Genomic DNA, 13,614 nt, shown 5'->3' on the forward strand with positions numbered 1-13,614 from the left:
CCAGCTAAGCCTATGAAGATAATGCATGCAAATCGTCTGCAATTCTCTGAACAGCATTACTATCCTTGCCACCATCCACAAGCTGATTTTAGGCAAGCCGTTGCCTATGAGCCTCAAGTGAGCACCTGTGAAGGCAGCAACACACACGTGAATATTGTGCTGTTCGCTTCAAGGAATGCTGGGAGGAGGAGGAGGAGGAGGGCTGTGGAGCAGCCTGTGCAATAATAATCTGCAAACAGTAAAAGAGCGTCCTTGCCAAGCTGGCCAGGTCAGTTAAATTTTGCATGCCAAGTAAATACTGTAATCATACACAGCAGCCAACCAAAGAAAAGGCAGTCGCCGAACCTGACAGAAACCACACACACAAACAAACAAACACACAGTTTGCTTTTTACATACAAAAGAATCCCCATGTAGATAACGCTTGTGCCCGTTTGACACAGAGCTACCACATTTTTATAGGCAGAAGTTCCTGTACCAGGTTGGCAAAGCCTGCTGTAAAACATAGCCTATAAAGTAAGACCTCAAAGAAAAGTAGAATTGGGCGGGATCTCCAAGGGTCATCTAGTCCAACCCCCTGCAATGCAGGAATCAATGCAGAAACTATCTAAATAATAATATTTATTTATACATACAAACATACATACATACATACATACATACATACCCCGCCCATCTGGCTGGGCTTCCCTAGCCACTCTGGGCAGTTTCCAACAAAATACTAAAATACAGTAATCCATCAAACATTAAAAGCTTCCCTAAACAGGCCTGCCTTCAGATGTCTTCTAAAAATCTGGTAGTTGTTGTTCTCATGGACATCTGGTGGGAGGGTGTTCCACAGGGAGGGCGCCACCACAGAGAAGGCCCTCTGCCTGGTTCCCTGCAACTTGGCTTCTTGCAGGGAGGGAACCGCCAGAAGGCCCTTGGAGCTGGACCTCAGTGTCTGGGCAGAACAATGGGGGTGGAGACGCTCCTTCAGGTATACAGTCATACCTCGGGTTAAATATGCTTCGGGTTGAGCATTTTCGGGTTGCACTCCACAGCACTTACTTCCGGGTTTTGCCGCTCACGCAGACGCTCAAAATGACGTACGTGCATGCGCGGAAGCAGCAAATCGCAACCCGCGCACACGCACAGACGCAGCTTGCGTTCGCTTCAGGATGTGAACGGGGCTCCGGAACAGATCCCGTTCACATCCAGAGGTACCACTGTACTGGACCAAAGCCATTTAGGGCTTTAAAGGTCAGCACCAACACTTTGAATTGTGCTCAGAAACGTACTATATATCTCTATATAGATAGGTCATAACATTTTCCCCATTTTAACATTTGCAAAACATGAGAACTTCTCACCCTCTTCCTCCCCAACAAGCTACAAGGAGAGTTCCTTAGGACTGAGCATGAATGGAACATTATGGAATTTTTTTGGGGGGGGGGACTAGGAAGCATACAGGGGGGCAATGATAGCCTTCCCTCAGCCATGCATGGACCCCGAAGGCCTAAGATAAGCATCATTCCTTCTGCCAAATAGGTATAACAAGCACAGTCCCCCTTCATGGGGTCACTCTGAAGATTCCATCATCAAACCAGCAAGGTTTTGAAGGTCTTACCCGGAGCATCACAAGACACTGAACTGACTTGTAAAATTCTAATAAAAGCTGTGTCGCTTTTATCCAAGTCTGTGATGCTTGCAATTGGGGGGTTTTTTGAGGGGGGGGAGCAGCTGGCTGGCTCTCGCTTTTCCTCCCTTTTTTTTAAAAAAAAGGAAATTCACATCCTCTGATTTTCTGGCTGCTTGCTTTGTACACTGAGCCAAGAAACAGGAGGAATAACAGAAACGTGTCAACAAATTGACACCTCAGAAGGCAGGAAGCGCCTCCTCTACTTTCCCACCACAAACTTTCAAAGCAAAGACTAGAAGCCAGAGTGGTTATCTCAGCAGCTGCTGGAAATCTGCTTAGTTCTCTTATCATCTAGCTCAGTTTCTCACCAGCCTGGAATAATTAAGAAACGAAAGTGAAAAAAAGGGTAAGGAACAGAACATCCACCTTCTTTCCATAGCAGCAGCCAGGAGAGCAAGAGACAGAGAAATGGCAAGATGACCGCATTTTGTTTCAACGCTCAGCGCCTAGGGACATTTCCCAGATCACGAGCGATGCTAACAAAATGGTCTGCTTTTTAATATAATATTAAGAACCAAGGGAGGTTGCCTCATAAACAAGTCAGCCCCTGATCCATTGAGCTTAGCAGGGTCAACACTGATCAGTAGCAGCGCTCTAGGGTGGCAGCTTTCCCAGCCCTACCAGGTGTGGGGAGGTGCTAGGGTGGCGTGGGAATTGAGCCTATGACCTTCAGCAAACAGAGCAGGTGCTCAGACATTAAGTTTTGGTCTGCTCCTTAAAAAATTAAGCACCATTCTAGTCCTTGTGTCCCTTAATACAAAGTGGTTTAATGTCCGAAGCCTTAAACTATTCCACCCAACTCAGTATTGGCAGCCCAGACTGGCAGTGGCTCTCCTGACCCGACCTGGACTGGAGAGGTGGGAAGCTGAACCCAGGACCTTCTGCATGCAAAGCAGGTGCTCTACCATGGAGCCACAGCCCTTCCCCCAGCTATACCTCCTTTTTTGTGGGGAGGGTCTGCAGTGCTTTGTTGCATTATCAAGGCCAGTGTGAAGCATTAGGCAGAGAGCACAGAGGCTAGGCCAGGAAGTTCTGGGTTCAAAGCCTTTGGGGCAACTTTCTCCAGGTAGTCTCAGCCTAGCCATTTTAGGGCACCGTTGTTTTGTTTGTTACACAAATGCAGGGATTTCCACCTTTCGCAGGCGTGTTGAATTTTTCAACTTTCGAACTACAAAAATGAGAAATGCTAAAAAGTTGCAACATGACTTGGGAATTCAAAAGATATTTTGGTTAAATTAATATAATTTAGTTTCGCTTGGTAAGTAAATTGTATATAAAACTGCAAAGAAATAATTAAAAACGACTGCCAAGTACTTGCAGTTATAATAATAATAGTAACAACAACAACAACAACAATAATTTATTATCCTTTATCATTACCATTTAGCATTTTATACGTTGTGTGTTGTTGTTTCTCCATTTGATCTTTTTACATGGTTTTATATGCATTGTGGTATTTTAAGCATTGTGAATTGCTGTTATTTTTATTGATTATGGTTTAGTAATTACTTATTAAGAGCAAATTTCTGTTTAATTATTATTTGCTGATATTAAATTTTATTGTGTACTATTATATTCTAATGGATTATTGAATATTACTTTTTTGATACATTGTTTATTTTAAAGTTATGTTATTATGGCTTTTTGTATTGAATCAGATTGTTATAAGGTGTGTGATCTTTGTTATTTCTTCAGCTTGTAAACTGCCTTGTGTATAGTAATATAGAAAGGCAGTATACTAATTAAAAGTGAAATGAAATTTTCAGGTGGTAAAATAAAAATTATTTGGTTTTCTGAAAGCAGTTTATGTGTTTCCTCATCAGACGTAGACTTGCCAAGTTACCGTAAATGTTGTCCAATCACAAAAATAATAGCAGATTTGAATTCCTCACACCCAAAAATATATTGTTAAGACTAATCACTTAAGAAATTAGCAAAAATTGTGTTTTATTCCCGTAAAATGATATGCCCTATCTGGGCAGCATGCATGCTTCTCGAACCCCACTTTTCTCCACCCAGCAACCCTGTGAGGTTGGCCCATCATAGCTAAGTGGGGATTTGAACCCTTGCCAATCCCAGTTTGGCAATTTACAAAGAAAGTCACTGAGGGAGGATGGCCAAAGACGGGTGGAATAACCAGCAGCAACTTCAAACACAGAGAAGTTGTTTCCTCTTTCCAAAACTGCATTCCAGCCTGAGCTCCCAAACAGCCTGCACAGAACTCCTTGCACTGGATGCAAGTAAAATAAGCAGTGTGGTGTAATGGCTAGAACAGCCTTCCTGGGGTCTATGGGAGTCACAAGCTGAATTCACATGGGAGTTTCCTCCATTTTCCAGATGTTTCCCTGTTAATTTTCCAAGTTAGATTTGAAGCTTACACGTGATGTGAAAAACACTTTCTGAACGTCACTGGAATACTGTGCAAGTTTATCACTCTGTGTGATTTGCATCCAGAAAAATATCCATTTGCAAACAATACAGAAATTTATTTGGTTATTTATTGCACTTATATCCCACCATTTCTTCCAAGGAGCTCAAGATAGTGAACATAGTTCTCTGTCTCCCCATCTTTAAACCTTCACAACTCCGAGGTAGGCAGTGTTTAAAACTCCCATTGTTCTAGGCATGTTTTGCAACAGGGAATTTCATAAATGGGAGAAGTTTATGAGCTCTGGGTGCAATACTTCGCCTAAGATTTCAGATTAAAGTTGCCACTGTTACTCGGAAGTAAATCCCTACCAAGTTCAATGTGGCTTCCTCACAAGTAAAATGTGCATGGATTGGGGGCCTGAAAACTTTCTTTTCTTTTCAACCCAACATGTTTTGTTTAGGTTTTAGTTACCTTGTTTAATGTACTTTTAATATATAACGTGCTTTTAATTTGAAATATACAAGCCAGTTAGTTTTTGACGGTTTAAGTCAGTGATGGCCAAACTTGGCCCTCCAGCTGGACTACAATTCCCATCATCCCTGACCACTGGTCCTGTTAGCTAGGGATGATGGGAGTTGTAGTCCCAAAACAGCTGGAGGGCCAAGTTTGGCCATCACTGGTTTAAGTAGTGCATGTTAAAGTGTTATCTACCTCAGACTCTCACAGTGATGCTTAAAATCAAAACAAATTTTGGAGTGGGACCTTTGAAGGACATTTAAGTCCTAGGTTTGCAAACTGGACACTCAAGGTGGTGTCTCTGCCATCAGTTGTGTAGGCCTTTAATATGTGTTAATTGTGGTGCCAAAAATATCTATTTATATGAAGGAAAGGAGTTTTCAGGGAGAATCCAGGGCTTGTCTGCAGAGTGGAAAGAAAGATGATCTTTTTTCTGCCTCCCCACTTCCAGCCATTCTCTGAAGAATGGAGAAGAGATCCTCTTAAGAATATTAGGGGGGGCAGTTGGGAGGGGAAGCATGACTTTGTTTTTTGCATTCTTCAGATGAGGACTAGACCATGTGAAAAATGAACGTAAGATTCTAGCTGCAGTTCATTCATTTTCAGCTTAGTATTCTTGTTACTAAAAAACGACGACTAGACATTCCGTTGCTGTGCACAACAACCTAGGTTTAAGGTGCCATTCAGCTCCTAGCTTTCATATATCAGTTTCTAAGACTGAGAGGGGGGTCAGGCTGGAAGGCTGTGCCTGGCCCAAGGTCACCCAGTGAGCTCCAGGGCTGAGCCCCCACTTGAACCTCCCAGTTCCTAGTCCAACCCTTTAACCACTGCACCACCACTGGCTCAAAGAGAGCTAAACTTGCACATTATTTGGCAGGCATTCCAAAAAGGTGCTTCTGTGTCCTAGGGAAAGCTAAGCTATAATGCAGGAATTGAGAGGTAGGGGAATGGAGGGGAAATGAAATAAGAGGGTATGAACACAGCCACAGTCTGAAACATCTGGAGGGAACCACCTTGAAGAAGTCTGGTGTTAAATGTTGAGCTATGCAAATATGCCATTACTGCTCAAACAAGGAGCTGATAGTGGGCTGGGGCTGTTTTTTGGGGGGGGGCTACCTCACTGGATTGTTGTGAGGATATAAAAGGGACCCCCGTGAGCCCATCCAGTGCTGGATTTACGTATAAGCTAAACAAGCTATAGCTTAGGGCCCCACTCTCATGGCCCCCCAGATTCACTATTAATATACTTCTTCTTAATTGTATTTCAGTTCAACAATTACTTTGATAAAATACATATCTTGTTACGTGCAAACGGCTTGAGATACCTATTAGGTCCATCAATTACCATACATCATATATTCAACACAAAAAATAGCGACCATTTGTTGTTGACAAAGGACAGCTGGACATATAAAGGGCCCCATTACCTTCAGGAGCTCAGGGCCTCATCAAACCTAAAAACGGCCCTGCCCCATGTCACAAACAACCACTCCAGGAACTACGTTTACTCAGGAGTAGGCGACCACCCCGCTGCATCCCACGGAGCGGGAGTGTTCCCTCAGGAGGAAGCGCGTGCAACATCTGCCGCCGCTGCCAAGCGCGCCATCCCGCGCGGCACCGGTTGTTGCTCTCGAGCAAGCCCGCACCTGATTCTGCCAACGCCCATTTACTCTGGAGCAAGCCCCCCCCCCAATGCGTGCAAGAGAGCTTGCTGCCAGGACGCCTTGCCGCCGGGCAGAGCCAGCGCCGCCGCCTTCCCTGGGCCTGATTCCCGATGGAAGGAAGCGCACGATCGCCGCTGAGCCATCTCCCCATTGCAAGCTCTGAATCGCGCTTGCAACCAGAACCCCCGAGGGGCTTGCTCGTGAACAAACGAGGCGGGCGTTCATTTGATCCGGCCGTGTCGCAGCGCCCCTACCTTGGCAGCCGTCTCCGCCACTTGCGGGTCTCCTCGGAGGAGGAGGCGCCACGCCGAAAGCCCCACAGAGCAGTGTCTGGCGCTGGCCACCATTGCTCTCCAGCCTGCCTCGGCTCGGGGAGTGGAGCGGGCGCTGCTCCTCTTCCTTCTGTTCCAGGCCCCAATCCTCCTGGGGGTTCGACCTAGCAGCAGCAGCAGCAAAGGCGGACTCAGCCCGGGTGCAATCCAGCCTCCTTCTCTCGGCTGGCTCGTTCCGCGGGAAGGGAGGAGACAAAGGCGAGCCCGACCCGGCCCGGCCCCTCGCTTGCGCTGCCGGCCCGCCCTCCTCCTCGCTTCCCTTCCTTTGGGAATCGGGAAATAGGAGAGAACAGATCGTGCATGTACTCAAAACTACGGTGCGGCTTCCCCTCGCGCTGAACTGATTGCACACCGAATAGACTCTTTTTCTGCTTTCCCAGCGGTTTGAGCAACAGCAAAGTCTGGATCGAGAGGCGTTCTGGGGATGCTTAGAGACGCCCTTCTCTTGGCTTTGACCTGGTTGCCGGTGGTCTACAGGGCCAAGTTCAAACAGATTTTGTTATCCAGAGGCCACTGTGCAATGTCGCATCTAAACTGGCTGCCACATCTGCCAAAGCCCAGCCTAGGGTGCAGGATACTGTATTAGCAAGATCGTATGTTCTCTCCATGAAGGGATGTGACTACTGGGGAGATGGTAAAAGACCTGACCCAAGCAGAGAGGCTGTGGCTTTCTGGGGTCCTTATGGGCGGATTTCAGACAGATTATACAGCATCCCCTCTTAAACTAGCCTTCTTCCCGAGCACAGAGAGATTGGCAGGTCTGTGGCTCCTTAGAGGCTTCCAAGCTTTGCCTTTGAAGCTCCAGGCTGCAAGGCAAGCTCTGTCTAAATCGGATGGTCTGAGGTTGGTTGCCAATAGCCTGCACTGTATTGTCCATTAGCCTTGTTAGAAAATACAGTATTTGGGGACTCAATTATTGCCAGAACAAATCAGGGAGGGGGAGGCAATGTTTACAGGTGCTTAAAATAATCATAGAACTGTGGAGTTGGGAGGGACCATGGGGGTCATCTAGTCCAACCTCCTTTTGCCCAACGTGGAGCTCGAACCCATGACCCCAAGATTAAGAGTCTCATGCTCTACCGACTTTCCAGGCCTCTTTTAAAGCTGTCCATGGATGTGGCCATCACTGCCTCTTGTGGTAGTGAGTTCCATAGTTTAACTACGTGCTGCATGCCGAAGGACTTTATCTGTCCTTAATCTTCCAACATTTTTTCACGCTGCACGAAAAAGTCCCTCATGACAAAAATATGTTCTGAAACAAACAGAATTGGCATATATGTGTGTGTGTGTGTGTGTTTGACTTGAAGGGCAGTCCAGCAACAAAAGCCTTTTTCCACCCTGAATAATTGGGTGCACTCTTCCTACCTTAGATCAAATCTATGCTTCCAGGTATCATAAGAAACCTGCAGAAATAGTGCAGGATAGTGCGCACCCTGGAAATGATCTCTTTCAGCTTCTGCCTTCTGGAAGAAGGTACAGGGTTATAAAGACTAGGACTAGCCGCCTGAGAAACAGCTTTTATCCAAATGTGATTTTGGTTTTAAACGCAGTGTAAGGAGTCTCTATGGGAGTATATTGTACAGTGGTACCTCAGGTTACATACGCTTCAGGTTACATACGCTTCAGGTTACAGACTCCGCTAACCCAGAAATAGTGCTTCAAGTTAAGAACTTTGCTTCAGGATGAGAACAGAAATCGTGCTCTGGCAGCACAGCAGCAGCAGGAGGCCCCATTAGCTAAAGTGGTGCTTCAGGTTAAGAACACTTTCAGGTTAAGAACAGACCTCTGGAACGAATTAAGTACTTAACCCGAGGTACCACTGTATTTTAAAATGGGGTATCAGAGTTTTTAGGGGGCTAACCAGGCTGGGATAGCTGGGATAGCAGGCTTGTTGGGTTTTGAATGTTTTATGTAGATTTTTCGATTTCGTTGTTCTGTATGGGACAATGACAATAAAGATTATCGTATCAAACACTTTAGAAGAAGAAGACAAGAACACAGCAACACTTGGGGGCTCAGCATCCTTTACCATCTCTGGAGTGAAACAGCAAAGCACTTCTGCCCATCCCCTTCCCCACAAGTCTGCTTTCAAAAGCAAGCAGATAACATGCCCGAGACAATGACAGATTTTCATTCTGCCTGCCAACAGACCCCACCCCCCCTCCCCGCAGCAGTCAGGACTGAGTTTGTTCAAATTCTGCCTTCCTTGTGTTTATCGAGACTGCTGGAAGAGAGCAGACACCAATATGCAATTAATTGGCAACTGGTGAGAGCAGATTGCCGGAAGGAAAACCGAGGGGGCGAGGCATCGTGGCATCTGTGAAGTGGCTGAGAGTGGCAGATATAGAACACAGCAGCCTCGGTGGTAGGGTTTAAACACAAACACACCCCACCCCATTTTTCTAAAAAAAGGATTTTGTTTGTGGAGGTGGACTCCCTCACCAATAGACAGAAATTGACAGAGATATACTAGCTGTTAGAAAACACAGGAGGGGAGATTGCTCCTACACTCAGGTTCTGCTTGTGAGTTTCCCATTGACACACCTGGCTGGCCACACTGAGAAGAGGATGCTGGACTTGATGGACCATTGGCCTGATCTAGCCTCAGGGCTCTTCCTGTGTTCTTATATTCTTAAATGTGCACCTTTTTGGAAGTACCCTCTGGCTTCTCAAGACTTTTACTGCCTCTCCACCCCACCCTTCACCCCAAGACCTCACCTGCTGAATGCAGTGGAGAAGATTATCTTTGGAAAGTACTCTTGGAAACGAAGAGTTTACAGAGAATAGTTACCGCTGGTGCCATGGAGTGTTCCTGTGGGAGGCAGCTCCTGGCACCTGCTGGGCTGCACACCTTGCTTCAGCAAAAACAATTGAGGCGGGGGAGATGAGCTCTTGGGAAGCAAGCCCAGCTTAAAACCTTGAGATAAGGTGCTCAGGCAGCAAGCGGTGAGTTGGTGTTTGGTGGCGCTGTGTGAGGCTAGAACCTGTGTGAAATGATAATGGGAGGCTGCTAAGAGCCCTGCTGAACCTTCCCAGGAGGGAGGGTAGCAGTTGCTTCTCTGTATGATATACCTCACATTTGGTGTGATTTTCCCGAAACCAGCAGTGGGGAGTCTCTATCTGGCTGGCCCTTGCAAAATCTTTCCAGGCTACACACCTCCCTGGCTCTGCTGCATGCCCTCCTTCAGCCTCATCACAAAATTTGGAGACAGGTGGATGGAGACCGTCCACCTGGGAAGGGAGAAGGAGAAGGAAGACTCTGGTCCTCAGCCTCTGCTGCTTTGCAGGACATCTTTGGGAGAGGAAAAGGCTAAGGAGAAGGGAAACTTTTAATGTTTGATGCATTACGGTACAGTGGTACCTCGGGTTAAGTACTTAATTCGTTCTGGAGGTCCGTTCTTAACCTGAAACTGTTCTTAACCTGAAGCACCACTTTAGCTAATGGGGCCTCCTGCTGCCATTGTGCAATTTCTGTTCTCGTCCTGAAGCAAAGTTCTTCACCCGAGGTACTATTTCTGGGTTAGCGGAGTCTGTAACCTGAAGCATATGTAACCTGAGGTACCACTGTATTTTAATATTTTGTTGGAAGCCACCCAGAGTGGCAGGGAAGACCAGCCAGATGGGTGGGGTATAAATATTATTATTATTATTATTATTATTATTATTATTATTATACACAAATCTGGAGCAGAGTCCCCAAGATGGCGCCTTGTAAGCCTCCTTCTGGCAGGTGCCAGCTGGTGCCAAAGGTCTTGCTCTGCTTTCCTTTGCACCACATCAGTGTGGCCAAAAGGAGGGTCTTGTTGTCTGCGCAGCCCAGGACCTCCAGACACGCTGCCCAGACTTGTGCCCCTGGTAGGTCACTTGGTTGCTGCTAACACAGCAGTTTGGCTTCACTCCCAGAGACACACTCCATTGCTTCTCCAGACAGTTGGATGCCAACAAGATAAAGAAGACTGGCATTCAGCTGTGTCCTTAACCAAATTCCTCCCCACACACTCCTGATGTCCTGCATATCGCAAAACAGAAAAACTGAAAGGTTAGGGAATAGGTTGGTGGGTGGAAAGGAGGATCCATTCCATGAGCCTTCCCCACAAACTGACCACACCCTGCCATGCCATCCCAAGTCCCAAAAATAATTCCTGAGGAAGACAGAAGGCAGTCGAGGAAGGCTGCCTCACACAGGCCTAGAATTATTTCTTTCAGACCCACCAAATCATGTCAATGAAGCACCTTCCCCCTTGCTGCAGTCAAAAGGGATGCAGGCGAGAGAGCACATGTTGTTGTTTTATTTTAAAAATTAAGGGAACAGTCAAAGGCTGCCTGTACATTGCAGCCGGATGACCTTTTTAAATAAAACAAACCAAATCAACACTACCCCGCTGTATTATCATCCTCATCTGTTAATAATTGGACATTTTCAGAGTGGATGGAGATTAGTCACCACCCAAGCCCTGATTATAGGTTGCATCTTGTGCCTGGTCTGGAGAGAGCCTCTCAGTTTCAGAGCAAAGGACAAATTTTTCGCTGGTTGAGGGGTCGGGGTCTCCGTTCTCCCCACCCCACCCCTCCCCACTTCATAAACAAAGCCTTTAAATCAAAGGGATGTGCCCCCCATTCATTTTGCAGCTTCAGGAGCTCCCTGGATCCCATTGTGGATAGGCAAAAGATGAATAAAAAGGTGGGCGGGGATGGAGACAGCTGTTTGGATGAATCAGCCACATCCAAGCATTCACAGATTTTTTGTATTGTGTGAGGAAAGCCAGAAAACAAAACCTTACAACCACTTGATGATGTGCTCACAATCAGATGCACGCACACCCACACCCACACACCCCCTGGGTATATCTTCTAACTGAAACAAGAGGTGCAGGCCAACACAAAAGTGGTTCCATTCATTCATTCATTCATTCATTCATTTATAAAAATGTTCATATAATGCTATGCTGCAAATATCCAAACATAAAACCATGCAGTTAAAATCATATATATATATATTTACAACAGATGTACCATAAGTTACAGCCAATTATAACCATTTCCAAAAGGTGTTTAAAAGTTGGCAACTGCGGAATGGCTAGTGGTCCAGGATACTGAGGGCCTTCTGGTGGTTCCCTCCCTGCGAGACGTGAGGTTGAAGACTCTTTGTACATGCTCAAAGGCACTACTCTCTGCACGGTCCATTCCCAAGGCTGAGGAACACAGGAAGCTGTTTTATCTCATCTAGATCAGGGTGACCAGTGCAGTGCCTTCCAGGTGTTAGGCGGACTACAGTTCCCATCAGCCCCCCTTAGCATGGCCAGTGGTTAGGGATGATGGTTGTTGTAGTAGTCCAGCAGCATATGGAGGACAACATATTGGCTACCCTTGGTCTAGTGCATTGCAGGGGTTTGGGGGGGGTGTCAAATGATCTCAAAACTAGTGGAAGGGGGTCGTCCAAGGACACTGGGTTTTGTTTTGTTTTTGTTTTGAGGAAGTGGTGCAGCTTTAAAAGGACTGGCCCTCTGCAGGTTCTGCCTGCCCCCATCTGCTCGGCTGTTGTACCTTCCTAAGTACATAAATATGGAAGGCTGTCATCATGCAGCCCCCATTGGAGAATCTGTAGTACCGCATCTCAGTCCTGGATTTGAGCTTGTTTATTTGTTTCACAAGATTTAAAAAACCCCGAAAGAGGTTGCATGAACTCAGGGAATGGGGCGGAAGAGAGAAGGCAGGTTTTTAGAGAGTGATTTGAATTAAGCAGGGGTGGAAGGGCACAGAGGAGCTGCAAGGACGTGATGGGAGCTTGAAGGACATGTGAGGGGTGGGGTTGGGGTTGGGAAGCTGTAAAGGAAGTGGGGAGGGTTGGCAAGGAGGGGTTGTTGGGGGGTAAGTGGGCAGGCAGAGGGTGGCATCACAAGCAAGGGTAGCAGCCCCAAGTCTGTAAATAAGCAGACGGGGCCATAAGTAGTTACACCCCACAAGAAGGAGGTTTTCGGAGATTGGAAGAGGCTGCTTGAAACCTCCAACTGCCTTTGGGAAGCAGGGATTGTGCAACGAATTGTCTACCCAATATAGCTGAAAGCAGAAGGGGCTGTGGAAAGCTACAGGCAGCAGTGTGCCGCCCCCCCCCCCCCGGTTGGCCTTGAGCTCTGTGCACTTTCCATCACACTGCGGGTAGTACTAGCAGTGTGTGCTCTGAATAATTCAGGTGCTGATCTGCAGGGACCAGTGTAAAAGGCATGAGCAAAAGCCATCCACCGGAGCTAAAGCTTGCTGCAAAAGCCTGCTTCCCTGCCAAACGTTGTTGGCCAGAGAAAGCAGCCTGCAAACACCACCCCAGATATAAGAACATAGGAGGAGCCTGCTGGGTCAGGCCAAAGGCCCCATCTAATCCAGCATCTTCTTCTCATGGTGGCCAACCAGATGCCCCAGTGGAAAAGCCACAAGCAGGATCCAGGAGCAAATCTCCCCTCCTGTGGCTTCCGGCATTCAGGTACTGCTCTCTTTGACTGTGGGGACAAGAGCACAGCCACTGTGGCTAGGAGCCACAGACAGCCCTCTTCTCCATGAATCTATCCAACCCTATTTTAAAGGTGTTCAAGTTGGGGGCCGCCACTGCCTCCTGTGGAAGGGAGTTCCAGAGTTTAACTGCATGGTGAAAGACTTCATCAGTCCTGAATCTTCCAACATTTGTTTCATTTAATGCCCACGAGCGTTATGAGAGAGGGAGAAAAACATTTCTCTGTCCACTTTCTCCACCCCACATATAATTTTATAAATTTCTATCATGTTGCCTCTTAATTGTCTTTTCTCTAAACTCACACACACATACACACAGAGATATTCAAACATGCATGGCTTCATAGAGCAGGGGATGGCAACAGGTTGAATGAAATTTATTATTGATTGATTGCAATTATCTTTCTGCCAAGGCATCCAAAACAGTTTTCATGTGTACACCATGCAAAGGTATTGTTATAGGTTTTGGGGGGGGGTCAGTTTGGGTGGTATCTGTGGGTTCCTTCCAAATCTGTGATCCTGTTTATAATCTATATGAGGAAACTAGCC

The 13,614-nt window shown here is 46.7% G+C and overlaps 1 protein-coding gene across 12 annotated transcripts in view; it reads right to left on the bottom strand.

Annotated features, from left to right (window-relative positions):
• Nucleotides 1-13,614, bottom strand: part of DAB2IP (DAB2 interacting protein) — a 304,877-nt gene that overhangs the window by 91,791 nt on the left and 199,472 nt on the right. The window contains exon 1 of one of the 12 annotated variants that reach the window (XM_053373760.1): nucleotides 6,487-6,907. The exons of the other annotated variants lie outside the window; for them this stretch is intronic. The gene's annotated coding sequence lies outside the window, so the exon portion shown is untranslated. Of the gene's footprint in view, nucleotides 1-6,486; nucleotides 6,908-13,614 lie in introns of those variants that run through there. 12 annotated transcript variants of the gene reach the window in all.

The sequence above is a fragment of the Podarcis raffonei genome, chromosome Z, assembly GCF_027172205.1.
Source record: "Podarcis raffonei isolate rPodRaf1 chromosome Z, rPodRaf1.pri, whole genome shotgun sequence".
Taxonomy (NCBI): Eukaryota; Metazoa; Chordata; class Lepidosauria; order Squamata; family Lacertidae; genus Podarcis; species Podarcis raffonei.